This window comes from Phasianus colchicus, chromosome 10 (genome assembly GCF_987193195.1).
Source record: "Phasianus colchicus chromosome 10, bPhaCol1.hap1.1, whole genome shotgun sequence".
NCBI classification, from domain to species: domain Eukaryota; kingdom Metazoa; phylum Chordata; class Aves; order Galliformes; family Phasianidae; genus Phasianus; species Phasianus colchicus.
Window position 1 is genome coordinate 24,833,764 of NC_143445.1, and position 12,325 is coordinate 24,846,088.

A 12,325-nucleotide genomic window follows, 5' to 3' on the forward strand; every position below is an offset into this window, starting at 1 on the left:
GTGCATGGCTGCAGGCAAGGAGATGTGAAATAAATGCAGCAGAGTTTGGGAAACATGTTGGGATTTTTGCAGAACAGCCTTTTCACTGGATAGGCAGGATCTACACACCAAATTTAGCACCATTGTGCTGTGAAGCAAATGGAGCATGGTCAATCATTTACCTTGGTGAAGTATTTTTTGCTGTTTTTCTTCCTTTTGGGGTCTTTGTATTCTGTTTCTATATTTTTCTGGGGGGCGGAAGGGTGGATGAGATCGAAGAGAAGCAGCAGCTCCTTTATTGATTTTAAATGAAGCACTGTTTGAATTCTCTCAACTTTTTCATTGAAAGCGATTTTTCTGCAATATATATTTTGTTTTAACTTTTTCATACTTATTCAATGCTCCAAATTCATAATGACCAAGCAAGTTGCTGTCATAATCAGTCAAATTCAGGTGCTTATCTGTAGAGATTTTTTTGCTTCTTAATTCAGGAGAGCTCACTGGGATCTCAGCTCTGGCTCCCAATCTAAGTTGGAATCTGGGTCTGCTGCACTCAACAAACCTATTCTCTTATAGACTTGCATCCTTGTAAAAAGAAGTCTATTCTTGGTATGCACACTTTGAGCTATGGACAAGCTTATATACATTGTAATATCTGTATTGAGTGGGAGCAAGCTGGAAAAAATGTTAAGGAAATATATGGGATTTTGAGTATCTTAGGGTCCTGCTCTCCTGCTGATGAAGACTCTTCCCATTCCTGCTTCAAGCCATGCTCTCTTGCTCAACACCAAATCCCCATCTATCTTCTGCATTTCATGAACAGGGGAAGATATTACCCTGAACAAAAAGAATACATTTATTATTTTTTTCCCCAAGGCAATTGAATGTGTAAGTTAACAGCAGCCTTAGTCCCTCCCAGAGCTGCTGGACAGGTCACTGCTGCATCACACCCATGACACCATCACATTTTTAGGCAAGTGGCTGCATTTAAGCCCTGGACAAAACCCACTCAGTTTCCAAGCTATATAGCTGAGAAAAGTTGGGGGCCTTCTCTCACCTCCAAGGGAAACTTTTTTCATTTCTTGCCCTGGGCAGGTGCCAGTTGTCCTTGCAAGCTGTATGTTCTTACAGCCAAAAGCATAGGATAAATAGAAAGAAGCAGTATGGGAAGGGAATATGTAATGAAGACTCATATATATGCATGCTAGATGAGGGATGGGCCAGAGAGGGCCTAAATTACTTCACCGTACGTAGATAAATCAACATTTGGTGCTTAAAATCCCTACTGAAGCATTCGTAGTGATTGACTGAAGTGATCTTAGTGGAGGATGGTGCTGGGAGAAAGCTGGAGTACTTAGTCTTGTAAGAATAGTTGTGTTTTAATGATTTCCAATAAACCTGCATTCACGTACTGGAAATACCTCAAAATTTCCACCCCTGCCTGAGGCAAGCTCCAGTGGAGTTTTGCAGTGCTGATTTACACCAGCTGAGGTGCCTGATTTTATTTTCTATTTTTATTGTTTTGAGTTTAGGTGGTTTTTTTTTTTTTTTTTGCCTCAGTTATAAAACTTTTACTAGCTAGAAGAGATCACATTCCATTCAGGAGCTCACTTTATGTTCTTCAGATAGGAAATCATCACCTTGGTGCAGACAAGTTTCAGCATTGCTGGTTGAGAAAAAGGGGGGCAGGAGAAGGGAGCAGATTTATACTTTCTAAATGAAGCACTTCACATGGATGGGGAAATGCCTCCAGCAGAAGCAAGACTTCTGTAAGTAACATCTGGAAATAGAGATGTACATATTGCTTTCCTTTATCCTTCCAGAGCTGCAGGGAAATTCAGACCCAGAAGAGCACTGCCTGCTCCATCTCAGAGCTCTCCCCATCTTCTACAGCTGCCTGCTTTCCCACAGGTTTTGCACACCAGAAAGGCTAAAGCTACCTGACCACATTACACAATGCAGGGATCTGTCATCTTCAATAGGGTAATCAGCCACCCCTCTCTGCTCCCATTTTAAATGAGAAAATTAGCTTCCTCTCCACTTTTTTAAATTCAATACATCTTCTGGGATTTATAGAAATGCTGTGTACATCTGAGGCACTGATGAGTGATTCTATCAATTAGGTTTATCTTGGAATTATTCTGCACTTCTATGGTTTCTAAGGCAACCGTATTTTTTGAATGAACCACACAGTAAATGAAGGTGTCCAAAATATGTGACAGCTGAACCTACATGATGTGCCTTTTCTATACACAAGCGTGTAACAGTTTAAATATCTCAGGCTAAGAGGTATCTTGAGTTCTTATAGAAACTGATTTACATCAGCTGCAAGTTTGATTCTTGCTGATTTGGGACATAGTGCTTGGCATGACAGGATGGCTGAAGGCTGTGAAAAGCAAAGCCATGCCTCAAGATAACAGCCCAGTCCCTAAAGATTTAGGCAAGTGGAATCTTGGTGAAGAGAAGTAATAGCAAACAGGAATTCTGATTAAAAAAAAATCTCAGGAAAGTGTGATTAAAGGGAGCAGGGTGTTTATTTCTGTCTTGTAAACATTTCAGCTCGTCGGTGGTCAAATTACTGGAATTATGAACTTCCCAATCTTTTGCTCTATTCTGTAGGAGTTTTCTCTCCACAGAAACGGGACTCTTTGTGTGGGTTAAAGATAATTGATTTCTCCAGTGCAGATCAGTTTTCAACTGCAGAAATCATGTTTCTTTTCTATTTAGTTATTTACTTAGACGAGAATATCACTATTAACAATACTGAAAGTGGGGGCAAGAGGACTTCTAGCTGGCCATATCTGAGCACATGGTGGATTATGATGCTGATGTGCAGCCACTTCACTCATACTTGGGCTTTTCTCTTGCTGAAATGATTTACTGCCTGGGACTGGATGGTCACAGGAGGTTTCTCATACTGCTACATACAACAGTACAGCACAATATGTACTTCCAGCTATTGTTCACACCTCTTTGGAAGGAAAAGTCCTGATGCAGGCTTTCATCTGCTCCATTTTTATATAGTTCAGCCTCGCACTTTTAGATACCAACCCTCTCCAAGAAAAAAATTTTTGCTTAATAGATTTTTGCATTACTCTTACATTTCCATTTTTAGCAGATGCAGATGTGCTTGCTCAGATGGAACCTTTCATTTTGCTAAATGGGGAGAACAACTTTTTTGCACACACTAACTGAGCTGCAATTAGGATTATTACAAGAACTGGAACCAATAAAGGTCTAAGGTTCCCTGGCAACAGATCTTCTATGAGGACGCTTCTTTCTAAATATTTTCTTTCCTTAATATGTTATTTTATTGAGCCTTCTCTTGCTCTTTTCCTCCCCTCCAAAGAGAACAGATAGATGTAACTGTAGAGAGTCCTCATTGCCTTCTGTTACTGATACAATAACAGAATGGGACTACTGAGAGATGTGCGTGAAACACGTAATCACTGGCTCTCCTGAGTAGTTAAGCACTATTTTGCATTTGCTCTGCTTGTCAACTAAACAAAAATCAAGGCTACTCCAAGCAAAACTTTGGCATTTGTCTTCTGTCTGTCTTCACTACTGAGAGTTAAAAGAAAAGAATTTTAGTTTCCAAAGCCAGACATGTGAAATACTCACTTTCCTTAGTCTGAAGAGGTAAGCAATTTATGAGCACATTCTGTGACAGCTTTGCAGTGTTTTCATGAAAATCTGAGCAACCCTTGCTGAATGAGCCTGCCTGTAAAATTGCATCAATTTCCCAAGCACAGGCATGGTGTGCAGTCACCAGGTGGAGTGCAACTCAGGGTGTTCTTAGCAACGACTGGCATAAATTTTCAGGAATCCAAAATGCCACAATATTGGAAATAGAAGTGCAAAGAGTCATCTGCTGAATTCTGCCTGGCAGTTTTGAGAGAGGGCCTTGTAGGAGAAATGCTGAGTTGCAGCTTGAAGCAGTGATTGAGCACATGGTGGGAATGCAGGGCCAACCCAGGGGAGCTCAGGTGCATGCAGTGTACCTGAGTGACCAGAAGGAGTGGAGCCAGGATGCACCCCTTCCCAGACCTTATCTAAGAATTGGCAGTGGAGGTGACAGTATCTCACAGGGAGATCCCTGAGGCCTTCCAAGGGTAAGCAGCTTTTTTTTTCCTTCATTTCTGTGTCTGTGGCTGCTGTGTTTGGGCTCATCTTCACTTGCTGCAGCCTAGGACTTTGCCACACTACTATTATTGCTGTGCTTTCCTTTGCATTGTAGCATTACAGGCCTCAAGTCAGACTAGAGAACCTGTGTATTGTGTAGCCTGGGAGAATGTGCTGTTTGGGGATTTACTGCAAGGTATTAATGCTGCCCTTCATGCAGGCAATGAAAATAATCCTTAGTGGGTGGGCAGGAGGGGATCCCTGTAACTCCTAGAACTTGATGGAAACCATTTTTAGGTGGGAGGTATATTTTAAAGGTCTCTGACCTGTTTTTCTAAGGGAGCACTCACCAACTTGCCTGAAATATTTGGACAGACAAAGGACTGAAGGCTCTCTTGGCTGAGCAAATTTGGAGAGAACGTTTCTTTGTACAAGTTTAGCACTGGGTGGTAAACACCAAAAAAGTATCTTCTCTCATACTATTTCATTACAAGCCACACATGATGCATCATGTTGTACTGCCATATCTGGCTTGTGTTTGCTGCCAGGTAATACTGCAGGATGAACACCTGACCTGGGATTCTTTTCCAGGTAGTTAGCAGGTGGGTTTACTTACAGTAGTGCAAGTATTCGGGGATGTCAGCTGTTTACGGGCTGGTTCGGCCCGGTCCTGTGACTAGCGGGGCAGAGGGATCTGCGGATCCACACCTCTGGAAAAGAGAAACAGGGGACCCCAAAATAATTGAAAACAGCGGCAATGATGTGAGGAGAAACAAACTAATTTACTAAATATAGTATCAGAATGAGAGAGAGAATGTCCGAAAGGTGGATAGGCCTCACCACAACGCTGAGGTGAGATGTGCAGTCCAGCTGAACAGCAGGGAGATGGGAAGAGAGCCGACAAAGAAGAGCCGATGAAGGAAAGCAGATGGAGAAGCGCAGATGAAGAAGAGAACATCAGGTGACCTTGCTGGGAGTTACATCTCCTCTCTGACTGCAGAGCCCCTCGGGAATGTAGTTTTTCTCTTCCAGACAGGTACCCGGAACTTGAGCATTAACAGTTAAACTCCCAGTGCACTACATGATGTTATGATGTGGAATACCGATAACCAAAAATCATAAAACCATGACAGGGGATTAGCTGCAAATGATTCAGCAGAATGGGAGCATCACTTAACAGAAATTCAAAATACTTACTGTGTAATACCTGCTTCTGTGGCTTTTTAAAGGCAGTCTTGCCAACCACCCCAAAGTTCCCCCAAATTGCCTTGACTTCCCTAGAAATGAAAGCAGGCCCTTGCATAAAGACTAGCTCCCCATCTTGTATTAAGGCATGATATCTAAGTCTAAAACTTATGATTTTTCTTCATAAGTTAGTTGGGAGGGGAGGAATCTGGTAGCGGCTTGGTCTTCAGAGCCTATTTTCATGCTGAAATATCAGTGGAATTTTTCCCCATGTATGCAGATCTAGGACAATTACATAGGGATTTGTCCAGTTAAAAATAAATCCCCAGGTAGAATTCTCTTCATCTGATATATGTTTGCTTATTATTTGTATTTATATATAAAATTATATATAACTAAGGACAGACTTCAACCCATTGGCATGGTTGGCTGGGATAAATTGCATGATGTTTATGGGCCTCTCCTGATGATATCAAGTGACTTCTAAAAATAAGAGTAACAGTGCTAGAAAGCCTTCCTTCATTCATTCATGTGCAGCTGAGAGCAGTCACATTTGCAGACCTGGCCTCCATAGCAGCCTGTGATAGATGATAAAAGTCTGTATGGTAGTCTCTTCTAACAATTTTTTTTTCTGTTGTTTCATGGAGCCCAACTAAAACTTCTTTTATCTTCTCCCTATAAGTCTATTGTTCAATCTCCTGAATAATTTGTGTGGTTCCCTTCTGAACTCTTTGTGCTATTTTTAGATATATAAATGAACTTCCAAACCAGATGTAGTTTTGCTGTTGTGATCTCAGTGTGGCTTCCAACAGAGTGGGATTGCTTCCCCACCTCTAACTTGATACCTCCCTTTTTGTACACTCAGAAGACACGCTTGCCCTTTCAGCTGCAACTTTGCATTGAGAGCTCATGTTGAAGCTGTTATCTCCACTGAGTTTTTCGGTTTCACTCAGGGTTGCTTTTTTCCAAGACTGAATCTTTACCCTATAGCTGTAATCTGCCCTCTGGGTTCCCAGATGTATCACCTTGCGTTTGGCAGTATTAAATGCAGCCAAACTGAATCACAATCATTTGACCAGGAGATTCAGCTCACTCTGTAATAGTAACCAATCTTGGTGATGTCTGCTGAAACTTTATCAGCAAGAATTGTACACTGTCACCCAGGCTGCTGGTAGAAATTTCTAAATACTGCCAAACCACAGGGGAATACTTCGGTGTTTTTTTCCATGCATCTCTATAGGGTTCCTGCTAATTGGTATTTCCCCCTTAAGGATTGCATGTCATCTGGTTTCAAGATACATAGGATATATGTTATGTAATTCTTTTTAACAGAAGGTTTTGAACTGAACATTTCACTTGTAGTAAAGAAGCTCAAGAATTCTGTGTTAACAAACTTTAAGTTATAGTGCAAGTCTTTCTCACTTGCACTATATTCCATCTGCTCTTCCCTTCCTCTTTCCCCAAAAATATCTCCTGGACAAACTTGCTAATTCCTAACCCATGTCAGAAATACACAAATACATACGCTGGTAAGAATTATGTCCTTTGCACTAGTTATTTATTATTAAAATACTGAACAAACTGTTCCATTATCTTTCAGGAATTGCTCGAGTTAGCTTTTGGGGAATGTTTCAAGTGTTTAAACTCGATTTCCTAAATAAATTTTAGTTAGGTGGATCTGGACACGCTCCTTTCAGAGGACATTTGAAGTGAATAGCCAATTTGAACTAACCTTCCTGTTGAGGCTAATGTTTCAGAGATGCTAATCACAAGTAAGTTTTGTAAGCAAGAGTAGAAAAAGGAGGCTCATAGTAATGCTCCTTGCATAGGCAGCTGAGTCTACCAGATCCTAGAGACTTCATCTGAAAGAAGACCTTGGGAAGGCTGGTTTCATAAGTTCAATATAATGGTACTGATGGAAAAAATATCCTTACAGATTGCGTGTCTCCTAGTGTACTCCCATTTACCAGTGTGAATCTGAGATTACCAGTTGGGTTTATACTACAGTTTGAGCTAGTGCCTTCAGTACCCTTCAGTGTGTTGCATATAACTTCTTATAAAGATATTTAATTTTGGTAGGTTCAATGTCATGTCCTTACTTTAGTCCAGTGCTAGCATACTATTAAGAAGGCATCTTCCTCCTATGCTACATGCACAGAGAAGACAGCTGCCAACTCTTTCTGCCTTGTTCTACAAGTCTATTTTATTGTTCTTATTCGGATTGTGGTTAGTTATGGTCCTACATGTGGCCTGAAGTTTCTAATAAGCTTTTCTTAAAAGGCTTATGTGCAGCTCTTTAGACCACAGATATTTCAGGAATTTGGTAGGCTTCACTAAGTAGTTGACTACATATTTTAGCTTACAGCTTTTCTTCTACCTTATCCTGTTCTCATCCCATGTATACAAGCTTTTATCACCAATTATTCATTGTTTTGCACTACATGCGGTTGCAATATTGACATTAATGAGGGCACTGAGATAATATCTTAATTATAATAAGTTGTTAATGCTTTCCCGAAATGCTGCTTGCTGATGTTTTCCTTGCTGTGATGCAGCTAAAGCTTTGTCAGTTATCATTCTGAATATGTTAATATAGGGGAAAAAATTAGAAATGTGACTTTTCCACACTGATTTGGGTGGAGTTTGAGGATACGGTTTTTATCTGTGTATAGACAAGGGTTTTTTCAGTGTGCAGTAGTCTTCACTGTAGCACCCTATCTACCAAACTTTGTTTTATTATGATCTTCCTGAACATTTCAGTGTCTTTTGTAAAAGTCACTAAAACTGTATTGTGCTCTAATGGCTATTACAGGAAAGTATTACACCCATTTTGCAAGAAGAGATTAAAGAATTTAAGCAGTAGTAGCTAAGCATCTTGACTTCCAGGCTCTTATTTTAATTACTAGGCAACTCTGAACTCCCCAAATTGTGATCTTTTGAATGGTTCGTCCTATTACAGGTGATGTTTCTCTGCCTAAAGGGCATGTGATTGCCGCTCATTATGTGTATTGCATTATTAAAATGATCTTAAGCTGGTATCTTGTGGAAAGCACAGAAAATGCAGGTCTGTGTATGATATCTGTTGTATGTTTGCAGTTTTCTCTACAACATGGTAGTGGTGGGAGACTATCAGTAGCGTAACTCATTCAGCCATAAATTTGTGGTCTGTGAATAACATCAGTATATGTTCCCAAAAAGTGTCAATTTTTGGGAGAAGCATATCTTCCCATCTCAGTCTAAAAACCATTGTCCACCTGGTGACAGTTTAGAAGAAAAATGAGCATAAGAAATCAGAGCAAGAGGAACAGAGAGGGGTAATGTTGAAGATTATTCAGGAGGGGAAAGCAACCCCTCCATAGCTTGCGTTTGCCCTCACTAGCCTTATGAATGGTGACTAAGTCAAGGTTACACGGAGATGTTAAAAAGATGAGACGCAACACAAGAGGAAGCAGTGGCAGGATAAAAGGTTTGCTGAGATCAAATAAGAGAAATGAGGACTCTAAGGGTCAGTCCTCCCTCTTATGCTTGCAAGTTCGGGCATTGGCTATGCAAGGAACCACAGTTGACAAAGTGGGATCTGCTGAATGACATAGGGATGAAGGGCCTGATCCTTCATTCTCTTACACCAGCTTTGCATGCGTGCTACCCCAGTGACTTCAGTGCATAAAGTTCGGAGCAAAGGAGCAGCGAGTCCTCTGAACAAACTATGGAGGAGTACTTAACCCCTACTGGGTGGGTCACAAACCTGTGACTACGTTATTGCTCCTTAAGGCCTGGGCATACTTTGGGAAGATACTGAGATCTCACTATTTAACCATTTACTTAGCTATGAAGAAAAGAATGAAAAGGTTATATCTTTGCAGATGTTTCCCAGTAAAATGGGAATGTTCATGAGTGAGTTTGTTTTCTCCAATCCTGTGGATTTCTCATTTTCTACGGTCTGATATAAGTTGGAAAAGGCAGCAGAAAACATCCCAGGGAATATTTGGAAGCTGTGCATACTCCCATTGGGATAAGAGATGTAACTAATCCTGCCAGAAGTTGCTGACTATATGCAAAACTGCATATAACCAATGTGAGATTAAAACAGTGCTCTCCAGTGAATTCTTCTTGCCTCTACAGACCCTGCACTGAAGTGATTGCAAATAACAGTTGATGCCTCTTAAAAGTGAGTCCACCAGCTTGGACTGGAGAGATTTGGAGGTTATATGTACGTGGAGTGCAGCAGTTCATCATGACATAGTAGCTAAGAGTCTGTTCCATTAGCAGTATTCCAACCATTACAGCAGCAAGAGATGAATATGTACATAACAGCTATGCTATCACAAAGAAACTTCTGGTTTTTTTTTTTTTTTTTTTTTTTTTAATCCTAGCCCAATAATATCTATAACTTTTCTGCTGACTAAATATGGAAAATCAAAATTGTTATTTGGTTATTGTTCAGTGCAATATGGTACCAAAACTTCTGATGTGATGCTAATCAAACACAGTAGTCAGCACAGTGATGCAATTGGACTGATCAGCCTTACCAGGGATGGTTATCCATAAAACATGATGCTTCATTGATACAATGATGTTGTTTCTGTTCTCTGAACTACTACCTGCGTGCTGAGAGCAAATGGCTGTGGATGGTACTCTAAGCAAAGTTGGAAAACATGGGTTTGCACTGTGTGGGCACACCCTTTGTGGTGGATTCTGTAGGATCTTGCTCCCATCAGTCATCACACACAAAGTCTTGGTTGTGTTCATTGGAAAGGGAAGAGGAGGAATATTACAAAACAGTGATTGTTTTTTAAGAAAATTTCTGGATTTGGGGAGGTACTGCTGAGAAAAACTTAGTTTCATGGAAGTGTATGGTGTATTAAAGCAGGCTGTTCAATGTGACTTGAAACAGGACTAGCAGAGGAGGAATTTTTTTCATTAAGATTATTTTGAAATTGAATGCTCTTAAGAACATTAAATATTGATCCTGTTAAATGCTCTGAGCAGAAAGTGTGCATAAAGACAATCTGTAACACTGAATGATATACTGTAAAAGAAGAAAATTCTTAATTATTCAAATGGTTTTTAGTTTTAGAAACCACACCTTTGTCGTCCAAAAAATCTGAGAGAGCACCTCAGAAACAACCATCTGTGTGTGTGCGTTAATGAATTTCTGTTCTCTGTGAAAGAAGACTGCATGTCTCAGCACTCTGAATAAGAACAGAGCATTCAGCTTTTCTCCATAGCAAATTCAGCCTTCAACAAGTTAGTTCTTCCAGGGATGGCAGTGATGCAAAACTGCTTTGCAAATGTTTTTCTGGGTTTTGTTGCTAGGTGACGACTTGGAAAACTTTGCTGTTCCTGCTGAGAGGTTTTAAAAAACAGGCCCACATTAAAGAGTATAAAAAATAGGCCAACTTGCTTCGTAACTCCCATTTCCTAACTCCTGGAGTCTGCACCCTGTGTGCCTTCTCCACTCTCATGCCCCTCTTTCCCTCTTGCATCCTATCGGCATGCCAGAAATTGGAGGCCCAAACAACCACTTCTATTCTAGTGCAAGGAAAGGAGGGAACATTAATCTTTTTATCCCTGACCAAGCTAAGCAATTCTACAGATATGTGATGATTTATACTGACTGTTTCTTTCTGTTTACGTTTTACTGGCTTTTAATTTTATTAATACAAATGTCAATGATCAGGTTTGTCATTGGTTAAATGATTACTGCTAGATTTTTCATGTGGCTAGAAAGAAGAAAGCTTTAGGGACAACTCTGTTGCAGTTTCTTCTGTATTGTGTACCTGGACTGGTACTGGATGTGAATTCTTGCCTGGAGAGCAGCAGAGAATCCCATTGGACTGATGTGATTCCCAGGAGTGTGTGGTGACAGGAAGAGATCTAGGGTGAAACACTGTGAAATTAGGTGGGAACTCAGAGTTAATCCCTGGGCCATTTTCAGGGTAGTCTTGTTGGATGGGAAGTTATTTTGTTTTTGTTTTTTAAATATTCATTGCTCGTGTATTTTTTTGTTTTGTTTTGTTTTCGAGTGTGTGCTACTGTGGTATTTTTGATATCTTATTACCCAAGTTTCCAGAGATGTAAGCTTGGATTAGTGTATGGTTAAACGCTCAAAAGCAAATAGCCACTGCTCTTATTCTAGAAGCTGTTTCTAAAATCAGGAGCGAAAGCCATATACTATAAACTGAATACAGAAGCAAACATTTCTTACATTTTGGGTCTGAACCAAAATATACATAGTGATTAAAACTTACCATGGTCAGATGCTTAAGTCAGAGGAGCAAACACCTGTTTTTACCAGACAGAAAATAAGGAGCATTTACTTTGGTAGCCTGAATTTGCAGTCTGTCTTATTTGATGCATGATGCTGTTTTGTCAAGTTGGCAGAGAAAGAAGACCCCAGATCTCTTCTTCAGGGAAGTTCTTGGCATTTGACAATATTGGATCTATTGAAGCAATAGCACTGCCTGAGCATAACTGGGACTGTACAACTCCACTGAAAGATATAAAACCAAGAATTTCAGGGCTTAATCCTACAAATCCTTGCACATTTTTTTAAAATTTATTCACATGACATTACATATGTGAGAGTTTGTTAGTTTTGAATGATTGGGATCTAAAACTAAGAAAACCAACAAGTGTCAGCATCTCTTGAGTTTCCACTACTTGGTCCTAGAAGGCTTTTGGCAACAGAGGGTTTGGCTTTTGCCACAGGATTTGCTTTTTCTCCCTGTGCAGCCTCCAGCAGCAGATGCATGAGTGCTAAGCAGTCGTTTTAATGCTTCATTAGTTACAATGTGATGGCAGAAACGTGTTCTCTCACATCAGTAAGTAGTAAATTAGACAAGGGGTAGGAAAGAGTAGCTTCCTTGCAGATCCCAGGATGGGCAGTTTTTCACAGCAACAAGTGACATGGTTGTTGTCTGAGGAAATAGCTGGATTTCTGGCTGATTATTATTTTTTTGTAAATGAACTTAAGGAAGAATGTGGCCAGTGACTGAAAAAGAATAGGTGAATTAGCTCCTTTCCAGCCTTCATTATA

The 12,325-nt window shown here is 40.2% G+C and overlaps 2 long non-coding RNA genes across 12 annotated transcripts in view; one reads left to right on the forward strand and one right to left on the reverse strand.

The window, feature by feature from the left end:
• The window catches only part of LOC116243418 (uncharacterized), a 326,478-nt gene that overhangs the window by 271,888 nt on the left and 42,265 nt on the right, over positions 1-12,325 (forward strand). The gene's annotated exons all lie outside the window — the stretch shown is intronic.
• LOC149916680 (uncharacterized) lies at positions 680-11,773 on the reverse strand. Its single transcript, XR_016469856.1, has 3 exons — positions 11,538-11,773; positions 4,718-4,811; positions 680-816 (listed from the first exon to the last, which is right to left on the reverse strand). It is a non-coding gene; the product is annotated as an uncharacterized LOC149916680 (long non-coding RNA).